Source organism: Nothobranchius furzeri, chromosome 10 (assembly GCF_043380555.1).
Source record: "Nothobranchius furzeri strain GRZ-AD chromosome 10, NfurGRZ-RIMD1, whole genome shotgun sequence".
Classification (NCBI taxonomy): Eukaryota; Metazoa; Chordata; class Actinopteri; order Cyprinodontiformes; family Nothobranchiidae; genus Nothobranchius; species Nothobranchius furzeri.
The window spans coordinates 72,079,941-72,093,471 of NC_091750.1; the positions used below are offsets into that span (position 1 = coordinate 72,079,941).

Below are 13,531 nucleotides of genomic sequence, written 5' to 3' on the forward strand. Positions count from 1 at the left end.
GGCAGTAGCGTCGAGAGGCCCAGACTTCCCTCTCCCCAGCCACCTGAGCCAGCTCCTCCGGGTAAATCCCAAGGGGTTCCCCGGCCAGGTCCGGTAAGAAGTCGGCTCAGACAGCTTCTGGCGTTTTTTTAAAGTATCCCAGGGGCACGGTAAGGGTTGGACATGCTTAGTCTATTTAATTTCTGACTATATAAAACGATTTCTTTGGTTTTAAAGTGTGAAGTAAACTCCGATGAAGTAAAATCCAAGCCGATCCCGTTCATGTTCATGTTTACGATCCGTGTTTGTTTACCTTTTTTTCCTGCCAATATGGCGTCTACTAACTGAGAGTCACGTGGGGTCCGGAGCTCTATACCATACCGCACCGTACCATACCGCACCATACCATACCACACCATACCGTATCACAGAATACCATACCGCACTATACCGCACCGTACCATATGATACTGAAGAGGCCAAACTGTAGATAAAAAATGACCATTTCTGGATGCTATGCATACCATACCAGACCGCACCATACTGCATCGTACCATACCATACCGCACCATACCGCACTATACCACACCATACCGCTCCACACCATACTGCACTATACCATAACGCACCATACCATACCATACCATACCATACCATACCGCATCGTACCATATGATACTGAAGAGGTCAAACTGTAGATGAAAAATGACCATTTCTGGATGCTACACATACCATACCATACTGCACTATACCATAATGCACCACACCATACCGCACTATACCATATCGCACTATAACATACCATACCGTACCGTACCATACCATACCACACCACATCATACCGCACTATACCATACCACACTACACCATATCACACTATACCATACCACACCATACCAGACCAGACCAGACCATACCATACTATACCATACTGTACCATATCGTACCATACCGTGCCGTACCACGCCACACTGTACCATACCATACTGCATCCTACCGTACCATACCACACCACATGCCGCCGCACCACATCGCACGGTACCGTACCGTACCATGCCATGCCATACTATACCATACCATAACAAACCATAACATACCATACCATACCATACCATACCGCACCATTCCGCACTGTACCATACCGCACCGCATTGCACCGCATCGTAGAAGAAGAAGAAGAAGAAACTAAAGAAGAAAATATAATTTCTATAGCGCCTCTCAAGATAAAAATCATGAGGCGCTTCACACAAACAAAAAATGTAAAAATATAAAAAAGAATTTAGAAAATGGTTAGAAATATATTTAAAATTAACAAATATAGACAATTGTGATTAAAAAATATAAAGAAAGAGAGAGAGTGAATAGGAACGAGGGAAATCAGTGGATCCTGAGGAAGGTGGAATAGGTGGGGAGAGAAGAATAAAGAGAGAGTGGTGAAGAAGGTCACACAAATGCCAGCGTGAACAAGTGTTTTCAACTGCTTTTTAAAGGAGTCTACTGAGTCCATTGATCTCAGGCTCAGGGGGAGAGAGTTCCAGAGTCTAGGGGCCATCGTCGTCGTCGTCTTCCTCCGCTTATCTGTGTCCGGGTCGTGGGGGCAGCATCCCAACTAGGGAGCTCCAGACTGTCCTCTCCCCGGCCTTCTCCACCAGATCCTCTGGCAGGACCCCAAGGCGTTCCCGGACCAGACTGGAGATGTAACCTCTCCAACGTGTCCTGGGTCGACCCGGGGGCCTCCTGCTGGTAGGACATGACCGAAACACCTCCCCAGGGAGGCGTCCAGGAGGCATCCTGACCAGATGCCCAAACCACCTCAACTGGCTCCTTTCGATCCGGAGGAGCAGCGGTTCTACTCCGAATCCCTCCCGAATGTCCGAGCTCCTCAACCTATCTCTAAGGCTGAGCCCGGCCATCCTACGGAGAAAACTCATTTCGGCCGCTTGTATCCGCGATCTCGTTCTTTCGGTCATTACCCAAAACTCATGACCATAGGTGAGGATTGGGACGTAGATCGACCGGTAAATCGAGAGCCTGGCTTTCTGGCTCAGCTCCCTCTTCACATCACTGCAGACGCCAAACCAATCCATCTGTCGATCTCCCGATCCCTCCTGCCCTCACTTGTGAACAAGACCCCGAGAAACTTAAACTCCTCCACTTGAGGTAGGACCTCTCCCCCGACCCGGAGTTGGCAAGCCACCCTTTTCCGGTCGAGAACCATGGTCTCAGATCTGGAGGTGCTGATTCTCATCCCAGCTGGTTCACACTCGGCCGCGAACCTACCCAGCAAGAGCTGAAGGTCAGAGCGGGATGGAGCTAGGAGGACCACATCGTCCACAAAAAGCAGAGACGAGATTCTCCTGCCACCAAACTCGACACACTCCACATCACAGCTGCGCCTAGAAATTCTGTCCATATATGTAATAAACAGAACCGGTGACAAAGGGCAGCCCTGGTGGAGTCCAACCCTCAGCGCGAACAGGTCCGACTTACTACCGGCTATGCGGACCAAACTCACGCTCCTCTGGTAAAGGGACTGAATGGCCCTTAACAAAAAGCCACTCACCCCATACTCCTGGAGCATCCTCCACAGGGTGCCCCAGGGGACACGGTCATAAGCCTTCTCCAAATCCACAAAACACATGTGGATTGGTTGGGCAAACTCCCATGCCCCCTCCATCACCCTTGCAAGGGTATAGAGCTGGTCCACAGTTCCACGGCCAGGACGAAAACCACATTGCTCCTCCTCAATCTGAGATTCAACTATCGATCGGACCCTCCTCTCCAGTACCTTGGAGTAGACCTTTCCAGGGAGGCTGAGGAGTGTAATCCCTCTATAGTTGGAACACACCCTCAGGTCACCCTTCTTAAAGATGGGGACCACCACCCCGGTCTGCCACTCCACAGGAACTTCCCCCGATGACCACGCAATGTTGCAGAGATGTGTCAACCATGACAGCCCTACAACATCCATAGCCTTGAGATACCCAGAACGAATCTCATCTGCCCCCGGGGCTCCGCCGCTGTGTAGTTGTTTGACTACCTCATCAACTTCTGCCCCAGAGATTGGACAGTCCATCCCCAGGTCTCCCAGCTCTGGTTCCTCCTCGGAATGCCCATAGGTGGGATTGAGGAGCTCCTCAAAGTATTCCTTCCACCATCCGACTATAGCCCCAGTTGACGTCAGCAGCTCCCCATCCCCACTGTAAACAGTGTGAGCGAGTTGCTGCCTTCCTCTCCTGAGGCACCGGACAGTTTGCCAGAACCTTTTTGGAGCCGATCGATAGTCTTTCTCCGTGGCCTCACCAAACCCCTCCCACGCCTGAGATTTTGCCTTGGCAACTGCCACTGCTTCACCCCGCTTGGCTATCCGGTACCTGTTTGCTGCCTCCGGAGACCCACAGACCAGCCACGCCCTGTAGGCCTCCTTCTTCAGCCTGACGGCTCCCCGAACCTCTGGTGTCCACCAGCGAGTACGGGGGTTGCCACCACGACTGGCACCGGCCACCTTGCGACCACAGCTAGCAGCAGCCGCCTCAACAATTGCAGAGTGGAACAAGGCCCACTCAGAGTCAATGTCTCCCACTGCTCTCGGGACGTGGTCAAAGCTCTGCCCAAGGTGGGAGTTGAAGACCGTCTTAACAGGTTCTTCTGCCAGGCGTTCCCAGCAGACCCTCACTATGCAAATGGGTCTGCCAGGTCTATGTGGCATCTTCCCCTGCCATCTGATCCAACTCACCACCAGGTGGTGATCAGTTGACAGCTCCGCTCCTCTCTTCACTCGGGTGTCCAAAACATACGGCCGCAGGTCAGATGATACGACTACAAAGTTTATCATCGACCTGCGACCTAGGCTGCCCTGGTACCAAGTGTACCGATTGGCATCGTTATGTTCGAACATGGTGTTCGTTATGGCCAAACTGCAGCTTGCACAGAAGTCCAATAACGAAACACCACTTGAGTTCAGATCAGGCAGGCCGTTCCTCCCAATCACACCCCTCCAGGTCAAGCTGTCATTGCCCACGTGAGCATTGAAGTCCCCCAGCAGGACAATGGAGTCCCCTGATGGAGCACCATCTAGCACTCGTCCCAGGGACTCCCAAAAGGGTGGGTACTCTGAACTGATATTTGGCCCATAATCACAAACAACAGTGAGGACCCGTTCCCTGACCCAAAGGCGCAGGGAAGCTACCCTCTCGTCCCCCGGGGTAAACCCCAACACACAGGCAGAGAGTCTTGGGGCTAACAAAAAGCCAACCCCAGCCCTCCGCCTCTCCCCTGGATTAACTCCAGCAAAGGAGAGTGTCCAACCCCTCTCAAGGACTTGGGTTCCAGAGCCAATGCTATGTGTCGAGGTGAGTCCGACTATATCTAGCACAGGGGTGTCAAACATACGGCCCGTGGGCCGGATCCGGCCTGCAAACAGGTTAAGTCCAGCCCATGAGATGGTTGTATAAACTTTATTTTCATACTTTACAATGTAGAGTGAAAATAAACTCTAATTTTTCAATAAAAAAACCTGCTGTTCCCAATACGCTCACTAGATGGTGTAATAGGCATTGTGTCAACCAAGTGCAACAGGTGTTCTGACGAGCTACTTTGTTTTGCCCCCAATATCTAATCCGGTGTCTACATTTTGTGCTTCAGCCCAAGATGTCTCTGTCAAAAAGGAGAAAAGTGGACACAGAGTGCAGGTTGTTCCAAGAAAAATGGACATCCCCCTATTTTTTCATGGAAGTGAACGGAAAAGCTGTGTATTTGGTGTGTTCACAGCATGTTGCAGTGCTGAAAGAATCTAATCTTCGTCGCCATTATGAGTCTTCATGCCGAAAAATATGACAAATTTGAAAGACAGCGGAGAAGAGAGAAGGTGAATGAACTGTTGGCCGGACTGAAGAAACAGCAGTCTGCGTTTACTCACAGCCGAGATATCAGTGATGCTGCAGTGAAAGCTAGCTACCTGATTGCTAATGAAATTGCAGTGACTTCAAAACCGCGTAGTGAGGGGGAATTTGTAAAAACGTGCATGATGAAGGCAGCGAAGATTGTGTGCCCTGAAAAGCACCAAGCTTTTGCAAATATCAGCCTGACAGAAACACAATTTCAGACAGGATTTCTGATATTTCAGCGGATTTGGACTGCCAACTGAAGGAAAAAGTAAAGTCCTTTATTGCTTTTTCAGTTGCTATTGATGAAAGCACGGACATTACAGATGTTGCTCAACTAGCGATTTTCATCTGTGGAGTTGATGACACGTTGACCATCATCGAGGAGTTTGTTGAGCTGGTGCCCATGACGGATACAACAACAGCAGCTGATATTTTCACCGCACTCGTTGGAGCACTGCACAGGGTCAGAGTGCAATGATCCCGTGTTGTAAGCCTCGCTACAGATGGTGCGCCCTCAATGACTGGGAGAAAAGCAGGTTTTAATTTACCGGTCTGGCCCACTTGGAACTAGATTTTCCTCAATGTGGCCCCTGAGCTAAAATGAGTTTGACACTCCTGATCTAGCCAGTACCGCTCAACTTCTGCCACAAGCTCCTGCTCCTTCCCCACCAACGAGGTGATGTTCCATGTCCCAAAAACCAGTTGTCTTGTCCGGGGATCGGACTGTCAAGACTCCCACCTTGGTCTGCCACCCGATCCACATTGTACCGGACCCTTCATGTTCCTCCTGCGGGTGGTGGGTCCACAGTTGGATGAGCCCATGTATCCGGTTCGGGCTGGGCCTGGTTGGGCCCCATGGGTGAAAGCCCGGCCACCAGGCGCTCGCTCACGGGCCCCAACTCTAGGCCTGGCTCCAGGGTGGGACCCCGGTAACCCTCCGGGCCGGGTACTCCAACTCTTTGTTTTAACGTCCATGAAAGATCCTGTGAGCCGTTCTTTGTCTCACCCTTCACCTAAGACCAATTTTTCATGGGAGACCCTACCAGGGGCACAAAGTGCCCCAGACAACATAGCTCCTAGGATCAATAGGGCACTCAAACTCCTCCACCACGATAAGGTGACAGTTCAAGGAAGAGAGAGTCTAGGGGCCACAGCAGCAAATAATCTGTCACCTTTGGTCTTAGCCTGGTGCGCTGCACAACCAGTAGGCTTTGATCAGTGGGCCTCAGGGACCTGCTGGGGGTGTTGGGACTAAGAAGATCACCAATGTAAGATGGTGCTTGTCCATGTAAGGCCTTATAGACCAGAACCAGGATCTTGAAATGAACCCTGATGGTGACTGGAAGCCAGTGAAGCTGGAGGAGAAGCAGGGTGATGTGGGTGTGTTTGGAGGACTTGGTCAGAAGCCGAGCACAGGCATTCTGAACCACCTGTAGACGGTTCAGGGAGGTTCTGCTCAGACACGTGAAAAGAGAGTTACAGTAGTCTAAGCGTGAGGAGATGAATGTGTGGATAACTGTCTCAAGTTTAGAGCGGGACAGAATGGGACTCAGATTGGCAATGTTCCGTACCGCACAGTACCATACCGCACCATACTGCGCTGTACCATACTGCACCACACTACACCGCACTGTACCATACGGTACCATATCATACCATACCATCACATACCAAGTCATGTTTACTTATAAAACACTTTTAACACAACATTGTAAAAGACCAAAGTCTGAAGGTTGGTAAAGACAAAGACAACAGGCACAGGATAAAATGATTAGGTAAAATAAAACCAGGATCTGAGAAAAATAATGTGTTTTTAGGCAAGAATTAAAAAGACCAAGGGTGGATACCTGACCTGTCAGAGCAGTGGGCTCCACAGCTTCAAGCCTCTGACTAAGAACACTTTCATAATGGAACAATGTCCAGTAAGGGATTAATAAAGCATCCATCCATCCATCCACTAAAAACAACATCCCAGGATCTTGTCCTTTTCCGTAGATTGATCTTTTGCCACCAACTTTTTTTCAGATTGGAGAAAAGAAGCTGTTTCTTCTGGAGGCGGGGCCAAAGTGACTACCGACCAGTAAAAAGTATGCCAGCTTCATATTTAAATAGTTTCACTGAATAGTTTAAGTCTAATTCATTTATCCTTGAATGTGACTGAGAAGTCGGCATAGCAGGAATAACACCAGCTAATTTATAGAGCTGGTCATTGCATCCCCAGCCTCTTCCTCGATGGTGCCATTGCCAAGACAATAAACTTAATGAGCTGCACCAGCGAGGTTTCACTTTCAGGTTTGACTCACTTTGTTTCTGACTGCTTTCTGAACCATAAAGGACGGAGTGACTGGATGAGGTCATGCATAATGACAACGCTTGCTCCGGAGAAATAATGATCATCTAGCAGCTGCAGGGTCAAGGTTTGATCTCTGGATTCCTCAGTCTGCATGTTCAAGTGTCCTTGGAGCAGAATCTGAACCGTCACGGTCACTGGTGTCTGAACGTGTGTGATGGACACAAAGAGCTGTCTCAGCTGTGAATCGGCTGCTGGAGCACCTTATTCAGCTTTTACTGAATGATTCAGATTGAGATGTTTTACAGTGTTTACCTTCAGCTAAGAGTTCAGGAATTTAAGATTGAGGTTTTTTTATGTTCCTTGCTGCATTAGATTCCATCTAGACCAGACTGCTCAACTTTATTTTCAGGCAAAACTTCAAATATTCAAATCTCTCCCATCCCTCACCGTGTTCAGTTCACAGAAGTGTACTTCTATAGCACCACTACACAGCGAGTCGTCTCAAGGCTCTTCACAAAGTAAACATTCCAGATGAACCAAATTCTGTTCATTATGCAAATTAGGTTTTCTAGTAAAATAAAACAATAGGTTGCATCGAGTCACTGACTTGTGTCAGTGCCTTTACAGCGATCATCATACTTAGCAAGCATGCAGCGACAGTGGAGAGGAAAACTCCCTTTTAACAGGAAGAAACCAACAGAACCTGGATACATATAAGCAGCCATCTGTCATGACATCAGCTGGTGTCTAACTCCCAGAGGTGTGACCAAGTCACTGCTTTGCAAGTCATAAGTAAATCACAAGACTTTCCAGTCAAGTCTCAAGTCAAGTCCAAGTCAAAGACAACCAATTCCAAGTGAAGTCCAAGTCCTTAACTTTGAATTTCAAGTCATATTCAAGTCATGTGTCCAACTTAAATTTTATGACAATGATAATAAATAAATTCCAGAAATAAAGCTTCTTAAAGAGCAAGTCACCCCAAATCAACATTTTTTTCTGATAAACTAAATAAATGCATGTCTAATTGTGCTGCAGACACGTGTAGTCAATAATTTTGCACTTTAGTGCATTTTAGTTGAAATTTTAATTTTCTGCCTAAAACTGTCAGTGTTGTTCCGTTGTCAGGTAAAAACTCTGCACTGCACTTGAATTTAAATCTGCCAGTGCTATTGGCTAAGAGGTACCCTAGAACATTAGATGGTACCATATGATGTCACAGTTGCTGTGTCTCAATTCAGGGTCTGCATCCTTCGTCGGCCGGATTCGTCGGCCGGTTACGTCACAGTGCCGCGACCAGGCCTGTCCCAATTTGAAGACTCCTTCAAATGCGGTCGACAAATTTGGCCTTCTTTTCGCCTGAATGAAGGATGGGTCCGGTGTGTCCTTCAATGGTTCACATTTCCCAAGATGCCTTGCAGGCCGGACAGTAGAACTTTTAAAAACAATGGCGGACAGTGAAGCGGGAGCTGTCGGAGAGGATTGCGCGTATAAATGTCAGTATAAACTTGAAAACTGTTAGGTTAAGGGCTTTTTGTGATACATGAACGTTATTTTAGTTTGAAATGTTACAGTAAAAGTGCTTGTGTTGCGGTCTCGGCTCGTATGTTCGGCCGCTCTGTGTCGTACTTCTCCTGCTACGTTTTCCCCCTGATTTTAATAGGAGTTTGTATTTTAGGGACAAAAGACAAAACCAGGGAGTTTATTAAGCTTAGGGCGAAGATGGACCACATGTTCACCGGAGCAAAGTATTCGGCGGCTGTGGCATGGAGGTACAAAACAACATCTCATCTTCTAAAAACTTTTGTTTGAGTTTAGTTTTTTCTGCGAAAACATGAAAGGAATAACCCGTTGTCCTCTTCTATCTTTTCTCTTCCTGTTTCTTTTCTTACATGTTAGGACTATTCTGGAGAAAATGGCCATCCAGGGAAAGGTGACCCCCATCCAGTCAAAAATAAAAAGGGATAATTTAAAGAAAAAAGTATGTAGATGTGTGTGGAAAAATATAACATCACATGCTAAATCTAAAAAGGTTAAACAGGTTTGTAGTTATTTGTGTAAACTGACATTTTTTTTTATCTAGGATTGCAAGTATCCAGGGTCAGGAGAGGGGGTTAGTGGGAAGCCCACTGCTGCTACTTGGCCCTGGTTTGACCTCATGGATGAGGTATTAGGACAGACACCCTCAACCAGTCCGCCTGTCCTAATTGCCTCTATCCGTGAGATTTAAATTAATAGCAAAAGTTTATTTATTAAATCAGAAGATTTAAAGAGATCTTTGCTCATTCAATAACCAAATATACACCACTCTGTGTTTCATTTCAAACAAGAGTCAGGTTTAAAAAGTAAAGAATTTAGTACTAACAATTTAAAGATGACAATTTAAAAGACAATTCATGAATGAAAATGTATAAAAGCTTTGGCATTAAAACTTGTTATTAAAGCAACCTGTGTCTGGATGAAAACTAAAATGAAATGTGTGTGTTTGGATGCGTGAATGTAGGTCTCAGAAGGTTTTTATCAGAGAGAGAAAAATGCATTCTGGGTGAAAGAGTTGTTTTGCAGCCAACTAGAGTATTTCTTAAAGGGAACAGCATACAGACGCAATCTGTGTTCTACCTCACCATTCAGACAACCCTCTGTTTGGATCTGGAGGACAAGGGAGGATGTTGTCAGCCTCGGGGTACCCGGTCCGGTAGGGTAGACCAGTGGTAACCAACTCTGGTCCTAGAGCTGCCGCAGGCACACAGGTGGATGGTTTTGCGTCTTAAATTAACTCTGAAGGAGTTTTGCGTCAGCTGGTTGCAGATGGTGTTTCTGGTTGAAGCAATTCTATCAGCATGACAGAAAAGTTTTTAGTAGAGATTTCGAGCGGCCGACCCGATACTGGACTCTCGTCGCCACTGAGAGATTTTGGTGAGCTCAAGAACTGAACTTGAACTGAGGAGTTAGGTTTTAACAACTCAGAACACGCCCTCTCAGAGATAGAAAGCTTTGTTATTATGGAGCAAAGACATGTGAGTGCAGTTACCTTTAACCTGATTTACTGTGTCCTGCATGATGTGTATAAGTGCACATGACCTTCTGTCACTGTTAAACATTACTGATTATCATAAATAATAATTATTATTAACCAAAGAATACTAATTCATTTCAGTAATTAAATACATTTATAATGAACCATGATGATTATTTATGAACATTGTAATAGGACAGTGAAAAGAGTTTATTAAAAATGATTATTTTAAATCTTGAAGTGTCCTTCATCTTGCGGATGGAACAGCAGTCAGATTAAGGATGGTTTGCTGCAGATTTGTGTCTCCTGTGACGCATAATCTGTAAATCGAAGTACAGCCAGGACAGCTCGACCCAGCTGAGGAAGTGTGACCTTTGAGTCACAAATGAGGCCATTCATGTCACTACACAGGAAGTGAGAGTGGAGTAATACTCTGGTAGAGGGCGACTTGCTCTTTAAAACTTCATTTATTTGCTCAAACAGCAGAAGGTGCAACTGAAACAAAGTGCTGTTGCATTTAGCAGTAAATCAAACCCCAAGAATGATTTATACTTTTTGTCCATGTTGTGCCACTTTTGTGCTAAAATATCAGATATGCTCAAGTCATCATCAAGTCAACAGATGCAAGTCGATTCAAGTCGCAAGTCATTGGCGTTCAAGTCTGAGTCAAGTCGTAAGTCTTGATTTTATCAAGTCAAGTCAGAAGTAATTAAAATAAGTCATGTGACTCGAGTCTGACTCGAGTCCACACCTCTGCTAACTTCTGCTGTTAAAACAAGGGACACCCTGAACAGGTCTCCTGTTCATCAGAGGGACGATTCAAAATCTCTGGTTCACCCAACATACTTGTTTTTGGTCTGCAGAAGGAACCCACAGAAACCTAACCATGCATGGCGAGAACATGGGAACGCCACACAGAAACGGTGTAGCTGCGATTCAAACCTGCAACCTTCTTGCTTCGAGGCACCAGTGCTACTAGCTGCTCCACCGTGCACATAAAACGTGTTAGCTAATATTGACAGATCAGTTTGGCTCAGCTCTTTAGCAAATATTTGTCTGCTAACAAATGACACTTTTATGGTTTTCTTTAATTTTTAAGATAACCTTTGTTCTTTGTATGCATTTTTCACATTTCATTAAAAGTTTAGATATAAACTCAGACACGAGTGATCAGCCAACTGCCCTTGGAGGGTGAAGATGCACCACCCAAAAGAGCCTCTTTAATAAAAATGTAATCACATTACAGAGCATTTTGATTACTCCAGATGTTCTCACGGTTCCGTAAATACAAGTTTGTTTTGTCTTTAATAAAACTGGGAATTGAAAGAAGCAGAAGTGAAGCCAGGCAGCTCAAACAGAAGCAAAAGCTGTGATTGTCTGGCTGTAACAGATGAACAGACTCTTTAGAGAAGCCCAGCACTCCCCTGGTACTAAACCACATGCAGGCTCCAAATTCATCCTCATTAGTTTCCCATGATGAGTTTAATGAGCACCTCGTTGGGAAGGTTTGGCTTGGCCGCCGTCCTCTGGGTCCTCTGGCATGGCAGGCCCGAGAGCCCCGGTGATGAAGCGACATTCATCATCCAGCTCCGACACGGAGGAGAGACAGGAACAAAACCAGACAGAGAGAAACGAAGAAAAAAAAAACATGAAGGACGGGGAACCACGAGTGGAGTGGAAGGCCTTCCTGCAGATGAAGGGTGGTGAAGAGCTCATGAGAGACGCGTCCGTCCTCCTGTGAAGGAGGAGGAAGGAAAGGAGACAAAGAGAGGAAGCAAAACCTTTAGAAACCAGCAGGTCAGCGGCTGGTGGATCCTAATTTAGTGAAACAAGAATGAACATAATAAACAGTCAGTTATATGTTAAATCTTTCATTATTTCATCATTTTTAGGTCATCATTGTAACCATTACAGCGTCAAATGAACAAAACGCGTAAAAAAGACATAGATTTTAATATACATATATATATATATATATATATATATATATATATATATATATATATATATATATGTATACTTCCCTCATTCACAAAATAACATTTTCACCTTACCACAAGTTCTGACTGGGATAAAAAAAACATTCCTGCTTGTTTGGTTTCCTCCGAGTCCCAAATCCAGCATGGTAGCTTCAAGTCAGCGTTGACATTCATAATAACTTCTTGTCTCCTACCAAATTATTATTTATGATCATAGAGCATGGGCTTCTGCTGCTGTCTACTCAGGTCAGAGAGGGCGTTGCAAACATGGCCATCACATTTGTAGCATCTCAGGCTTGTTTTGTGGTCTGCAGGGGCTAAGAGCTCACCGCGCTTCCTTTTCTGTCCCTGTCCTCATTGGGGGAGAGATGCCAGGGCAGCGGCTGGGGCGTGCACACTCCTAACCAAACTGGCAGAGGTTGGTGTGTGGGGAGTACGCTGGCACCGTTGAATAACAGGAGTCACCAAAGCTTTCCCCAGCTCTGCTAGGAAAAGTCTCCTCTTGAAACTCCTCCCCTGATCTCAGGGTGGGCCGATGGCTGTCCACACTACGTCCACGAAGGCAGAAGGCGGACACATCAAAGATGTTGTGGAGCAGCGCCACAGGCCAGCGGGCTGCCATCCGTTTGCAGGTGAATGTACCAGCAAGCTGCAATAAAAGGAACAATAAATAAGAGATTAGGAACAATATTGTTCCCAGTGGGTGGATTGTTTCATACACAAAATGCTACAATTTACAGAAATAAAAATACAATAAAATGCATGGATGAAATTTTACATTACCTCATCGAGGCAGTCAACGCCTCCTGTGTTGTTGTTGTAGGGTAGAAAAAGATGTGTGCCTGGAATATAAATTGTTCAGTCTAAAATGTGAGTGAGTGAGTGAGTGAGTGAGTGAGTGAGTGAGTGAGTGAGTGAGTGAGTGAGTTGGGGTGGTGTGTATGGGGATGTTTTCTTTCTGATGGATTCATGTAGTCTGGATACCCCCGGTCACTTTGACCTTTGACCACAGGCATAATAAGGTTGATTAAAACTATTTTACATGTTCATCGTGGAGGACACCATAAGGCCTTGAGGGTGTCTGATGTGATACATGATTTTTACGATCAGATTTGACCCGAACACGACAGAAAGTTTAATCATTTGTTAAACGTGGGCTTGTGTTGACTTTAGAACAGCATTTCGTTTGGACACTTGTTTTGTTAAACAAATCTAGAAAAACGTGTTAATAAATAACGTCAGTCTCACCAGAGCGGCTCAGACGTCACCAGATCCAAACTAAGAGCAGGACTCAGACTCCTGAGAGGACTCGTGTCACTCACCAGGGACCCGAGACTTGTTTTAGAAGAAATAGCTTGTGGACATTTCTGCAGGAACCCAC

At 46.0% G+C, this 13,531-nt stretch overlaps 1 pseudogene; it reads right to left on the minus strand.

Annotated features, from left to right (window-relative positions):
• Window positions 1-258: 258 nt before the first annotated feature.
• LOC139072347 (uncharacterized) lies at window positions 259-1,094 on the minus strand (annotated as a pseudogene).
• Between the last annotated feature and the right edge of the window lie 12,437 nt (window positions 1,095-13,531).